Consider the following 7,157-nt stretch of genomic DNA (forward strand, 5'->3'; position numbering starts at 1 on the left):
GGAAAGAAGGACAAGCTGGTCAACCAGGATAACCCTTATGTGAGGTCACACAACTGGCTGCACAAGATTTACATGGACCTCATCCCTCTTTGACTCTCGGGTCATGTAGGTGCAGACCATGGAGTCTGAATTGGCTTCAGAGGTGAGCTGCAGTCATGAGATCAGCAGGTGGATCGCAACTGCAGCTAGAGGCTCTAGAGTCTGGGTTAGCTACTTTTCAAGAAGTGTTATTTTATCGAGACCTAGAGGTCAAGGCCCTACGGTTTGAGCTAGTTGAAGTCCAGGAGGTCATTGCTTGTCTTTCGACACAGTTGTCAACAACAAAGGGAGTCCACAACTAGGCTTGCACTTGGGGCTACAAAGATGGCCTGGATAGCCTAAGGGAAAACTTACTGGAGAACCCCAAGACCGACCTAAGGATGCTTAATTTGATGTCTCTCTAGCCAAACCATGAGATGCTACGATTCGCTAACTCCCTAGGCAAGGACCTGATGGTCGACAATTTCCTAGATACAACCCCAGGTTCTTGAGTGTATATGTATATATGTTTTTTTTTTTTACTCCTTTTTTATTTCCTTTGAATGTAAATGAAGACAATGGCTCTTGGATGTATACTTTTACTTCATTATTTGTAAATGAAACATAGTTTTCGTTAATGTATAAAGGTGTTCTTACACATCTTATTTGTTTCTTCTCTTCCGGTTACTTCCTTTCTTTTGTTTTCATGTGCACAAAGGTCAGGTAGTCAAGTGATTGTCTAGAACTATCATGTTGTAGTGATTCTAATGACTCACCTTTTGCATGCTCAAAGATCTAGCAGTCAAATTGACTGTCACCGCCTGTTGGCTCGCGACGAGTCTAGTGATAGTTTTATGCGAGGGTCGGTTTGTCAAGGGACTTGAACCACCCATGTTTGCATTGAGTCTAGGGACCCAACTTGTACATGAAGGCTAGGTAGTCAAGGGACTTGCTTCATCCGTATTCGCGGAGAGTCTAGGGACCCAGCTTATAAGCTAGGGTCAAGCAGTCGAGGGACTCAACCACTTGTTGTTGGCATCCTATAAGAAGAAACTTAAAGCTTGGAGAAAAGAGTGACTTTTTTCATGTCTTCCAACGTTTACAATTTCATATTTCAAGAAAAATATTTCCATAGGTGCTCCGCATTCCGTGGGTGCATCAGTTCATTTCCTTGGGAGTCCTTAAGCCAAAAAGAGCCCGACTTATTGTTGGCGGTGATGACATATGGTCATTCCCATCATGACCCTAACTTCCGTTCCTCTTGCTTGGTTATCCTCTTCTATCTCAAGACCAAATCACTCACTTTAAAGGATCTGGGTCTGACCCTCTTGTTGAAATAGTGTTGGCCTTTCTTTGTTGATCGTCATTTGCATCTCAGCCGCCTGTCTTCTTTCTTCTAACAGGTCCAATTGCTCCTCCAATCTCTCATTGTTACGGCCTTGGTTGATGTGTTGGACCCTGTAGGTTGGGATTCCTACTTCCACTGGTACCACCACTTCACTTCCATAAGTGAGGGTGAAAGAGGTTTCTCTCGTTGGCATTCTGACGATGGTCCGTTACACCTATAGCACCCCAGAGAGTTTATTGGCCCAATTTCCTTTGTTATCGGTTAGCTTCTTTTTCAGTATCCCAAACAATGTCTTGTTGGTTGCTTCAACCTATTCATTAGCCTACATATGATCTGGGGAGGAATATTTGAATTTGATTCCCAACTCTACACACCAGTTGCGAGAGTGACTCAAATCGAATTTCCACTCATTGTTCGAGATTACGGAGATTGGGATACCAAACTTGAACAACACAGTCTTCCATAGGAACATGGTAATGTTATTGGCCATGATGGTTGCCAGGACCTCTTCTTCTACTCATTTGGTGGAGTAATCCACATTGATGACTACTAACCTAACACCATTTTGCCTGGGGGTAATGGTTCAACTAGGTCGATTCCTCACTAGGCGAATGACCAAGACGTTATGATTGATGTTAATTCTTCCTATGGGCAATGTGGTATGGGAGCATACAGTTGGCATTTTGAGCACGTACTGACAAATTCTTCTGCATCCTTGAGAGAGTGTGGCCAATAATACCTTTCTCTTACCACCTTTTCGGCTGGTGCTTTTCTTCCAGAATGACTCCCACATATTCCTTGAAGGCTTGTGGCCAATATGTAATGTGCCTTCTCTAGCAAGATGTGTCTCAAGAGGGGCACGAAGAAGTCTCGCTTATATAGGACCTCGTCTATTAGTGCAAAGCATGTTGCCTGATTTTTGACCTTCCATGCCTCCCCCCCTTTTTTTTTTCAAGAAGGTCACTAGTATCCAAGTATTTGATTACTTCTACCATTATGGTGCTCTCGACCTTATCTTTGAGACTTTGACTCTCACGGAGGGCACATTGAATATTATGATGACTGTTTTTTCTACTAAGGGAGAGCCTCCTAACCTGAGGCAGTTCAAGCGAACTTGTCAACCTTTTTATTGAACCCAAGGTTTCAAGTTTCGTGTAATTATATATTTACACATGGATTTTGATAATAACAAATGAATTCAAAGAATAAAAGAGTCTCAAACTCAAGTTGTCTACACAATAGAGTCAAGTACATTAAGGAACCAAGCATGAGCAAGAAGAGAATAATCTCATATTAAAACTCATAGAATAATGTTGTACATCTCTTGAAAAATTTAAAATTAGGATTAAGGCTTAAAATTAATATTTTATCATAGAGTATTAAAATACATTTTTTACATGTGCATGAATATTTTAAAAATTAAATTTAAAAATTTGAAAGATGATTGATTGTCATCTTTCACATGTGCATGACATAACTAAAAGTTTGAATTTTGAAAATATTAAAAATGATTGATTGTCATTTTTCACATGTGCATGCTTTATTTGAATATTTTCAAAAGTGATTGATGCTCTTTTTGACTTATGCAAAAGGTAGATGATTTTGTTTAAAAATTTTAGAAAGTAAATGATACTCCTTTTGTCATATGCGAAAAGTAAAAATATTTTGTTTGTAATTTTTGTAAAAGTGAATGATATTATCTTTGATAATTGAAAAAGATGAAACTTTTATTTAAATTTTTTGAAAAATGAATAATGTTGTCTTTGACAATTAAAAAAGAAGAAACTTTTATTTGAATTTTTTGAAAAATGAATGATGTTGTCTTTGACATGTGAAATTTGAATATGAAGTTTCTTAGGCTTATAAATAGATCATTTGAGAGCTTCAAATTTATAACACTAAGAGCATACACATATCATTACAAGTTTTGCAACATTCATTAAAAACTTTCAATCTCTCTTCTCTAAATATTGAGCCTTAACCCTTGTTTATTTTGAGAGATATATAACTTGCATTGTATTGTTCTTATTTCACTCATTGAAGAGTGTTATTTGATAACTTATCCACTATCAGCTCTTATATCAGTAAAAAGGTATGTATAATCCTTGTGTATGTAGAAAGTATTCTACATAGGAAATAGTTAAATCACCACATATAAGGTGATTACAAATGTAGAAAGTGTTCTACACAGATCCTTTGTAGCAATGTTGTTCAAAGGTATAATAGGTTTTTTATCTCTACTTGAATGAGATTGAATAATAAATTTGAGGATTCTCAAGGAGTAACTTGAGGTGAAGATGTAGGTAGTGGGGCCGAACCTCGTTAATATATTGAGTTTGCTTCTCTCTTACCCTTACTCTTTATATTTATTGATACTTTGTATTTTGTTTATATTTTATATTGTGTATTCGATTTATAAGTGTTAATTTTTTAAATATAACCCAATTCACTCTCCTTCTTGTGTTAGTCATCTGGACAACACTTCTGATTCTCTCACTCAGCACTTGTTGTATGTGGAAGTACCAGAAATGGTCATGCCTTTCCCATACTAGCTGCAAATACTTTTTCAGCTTTTCATCTTTCAAGGCGAATTTCCCCAGAACATGGTTGATGACTAATTTGGAGTCTATTGTTACTTCCACTTCAGTGGCCCCTAATGATTCAACGATTGACAGTCCGACCAAAATTGCTTTGTACTCCACCTCGTTGTTGGAAGTTTTGAAAGTGAGTTTCACCACGTAGTTGTACTCTTCTCTAGAGTCTGTGATGATGTGCACCTGTACTCCCTCCAGTGGGTAGGATTAGTCATTAATGAAAACATGTTAGGGCTCTCCTATGAGTGCAACTTTGATTTCCTTAGGGAAGTCGGTGAACTTGGCTGTCAAGTCAACTAGTACTTGTTTCTTTATAGTGTTCTGAGAAAGGTAGTTAATGTCGAATTCGCTCAGTTCGAACACCCAATTCATCAAGTGGCCTAAGGATTTGGCCACTATAAGACCTTCTTTAGAGGCACCTCCATCAGTAATTTGATTGAGCTATACTAGCGTGAAGGCCAGCATGACCATCCTAGGGTATCTCGCCTCCATTGAGAGTGACAAGTGCACATTCAAGGCTTCTCCCAGTTTTGCTTGGCTGAGGGGTGGTAGGTTGACCAAATACTCCTTGAGCTTCTCAAACACATGGTCACGTTCATCATTTCAGGCCTATGACTTCTGTAATACTTTGAAGAACGGTAAGCATTTGTCCGACAAACCGATTGAGGAAGCGATTTGTCCAGTTAGCTTCTGTACATCGTTTATGCTGCGGGGAGGCAACATGTCCATTATGGCTTGCATCTTCTCCGAGTTGGCTTTTGTTCCTCTCTCTAAGACCATGAAAGCTAGGAACTTACCTGACTCCACTTCGAGAGCTCACTTCATTGGATTCAACTTCATTTTATATCGGCATAAGATGGTAAAGGCTTCCCGTAGGTCCTCCAAATGGTGCTCAGGCTCTTTGCTTTTAATGAGCAAGTCATCCATGTAGTCCTCTATGTTGTGGCCCATTTGGTCTTTAAACATGCGGTTGACCAACCGCTGGTAAGTCACCCCCGCACTCTTGAGACTGAAGGGCATGGCTTGAAAACAATAAAGCCCTTGATCCGAGATGAATGTCATTTTTTCTTCATCGTCCCGTTCATTCAAATCTAGTTGTACGTTGAATAGGCATTCATGAAGCTCAACATGCAGTGGGCCGCTGTGGAGTCCATTATTAAGTCGGTGGGTGGTAGTAGGAAATTGTCCTTCAGGCAAGTTTTGTTCAGGTTAGTGAAGTCGACACACATCTGCTTCTCATTTGACTTCTTTATAGCACCACGTTGGATAGCCACTCCAAATAGTGTGCTTCTCAGATGAACCCTACTACTAGTTGGCAGTCGACTTCATCGGCTATGGCGACAGACTTCTCTCCCACTAAGACTGAAGAACAAGGACATGTTTAGAAAATAACATTGCATTTCATCTCAAAATTTACCATAATTGTTTCATAAATCTCTTTAAGATGCTCAAAAGTGAAAGAAAAATGTTACTCCTACCAAGAGTACATACCGAGAAATACCACCGATTGATGTGGCGCCTACTACCTGGCTAGTAAAGAAAAATGAATCAATCATTTTTTTCTCCCTCTGATTTCAAACATCTCTCTCTGAAGCAATCTCAAAGTTCCACTTCCATTTCTAGCAAAAACTGAGCAATAGAGCTCCATTTCCGACATGTCTTGAGTTCCCTCCTGGCATTTTACAACAACAAACTCTTTGTTGTTACTATGTATACTTCTTTGCTTCTCTATGTAATTTTCACTTCTCTATTTTACGTTTTCTTGCATGATTGGTTTGAAGTGACATGGATTTTTGTTTGGTCTCTCGAATGTTTTGTCATTATTGACAGGTTATAAAGGTGGCCTTCCTTTGTGGGTTTACCTTGTTTTCACATATTTTTATTTTTTTATTTTTTTTATATATATACCAATTGCTTGATTTACATGCAGACTGTTAACTGTTCATTGTTCTTTGAGAGAGAGAAAGAGAGAAATGAGATTTTGTTTGTATACACTTCACAGTGTGGAGGTGATGTTGGGTATGAGCATGATGCCATAATGTTAACCTTTTGGGTTTTATACCTTAACAACGGGATGGGTTTTACAATTTGCTTTTAATATAGTGACTTTGACTCTCCTAGACAACGCGAAATGGTTGATGCATTCTTTTGGAAACCGAATGGCAATGCTGATCCAAGATGGTGATTAGGCGATTATACAGTGCTTGGATTGCTAGTCCATGGCTTGAACACTAAATAAAGTGCAGGAAATGTAAAAGAGAGAGAAAATATATGGAGGTGAGAAGGAAGAAGAAGAGGGATGTTATATCTAGAAATTTAACATGGACGGCCGGCTTCTTGCCTTATTCTTTCTTTACTTGCATATTAGGCTTCCAATACACAATGGGCTAGACTTCGCAATTAAATTTTAATCTAGTGGGCTTTATACATACCCGACACTCGACTTCAATTATTGAGAGAGAGGAAAAAATAAATAAAAAAATCAGCACACCATTTTACATACAATTCTGATTACACGATCAAAATCTCATCTTTATTCTTTATAATTGTTCCTATATATTATACGAATCTACAACTACTTTAATTGCAATTTTCAAATGAGAATTGAAAACCACATATTTTACTTTGCAATGCCTATCATATCAATATTTTCAATATTTCACAACTTTTAAAAATTATCTTAAGTATCAAATTTAAAGAATTTTATGCGACAGAATATCTAGTAAGTTCAAGAAATATGAGAAGTAGTAATTAATCAAAACCATAGGACTAAACATTTCCACATACAAAAAGGGTACAAAAAAGTCAAGAAGCTAAAAGTTGAAAGAGCAGTTCCCACTTGGCATAACCCAAGTCAAATCAACCCAACTAAATAAAGAACAGTTGCCACTTGGCAATGTAGTCAAAGATGGGAACTCCCCACTGTTACACATTCACTCAATCACACTAATATCTATTTTTCTAAATTGTCCGTGATAAGAATTTTTACGAGAGATGCTGTCAAAGCAAAAACACCTCTTAGAAGTAGTTTTAGTTTTTCATATTCTTGGAAATGAGTTAGTATTAGGTTGGACGTTGAGTTGAGTTGAATCGAGTCGAATTAAGTTAAGTTTTTTAAGAATAGTAGTAAATTGAGATAGTTAAGTGGGTTTTGTGAGGTCCATTTGAGATGGGTTTAAGTGTGTTTGAATATTAAT

The sequence above is a fragment of the Carya illinoinensis genome, chromosome 11 (assembly GCF_018687715.1).
Source record: "Carya illinoinensis cultivar Pawnee chromosome 11, C.illinoinensisPawnee_v1, whole genome shotgun sequence".
Lineage (NCBI taxonomy): Eukaryota > Viridiplantae > Streptophyta > Magnoliopsida > Fagales > Juglandaceae > Carya > Carya illinoinensis.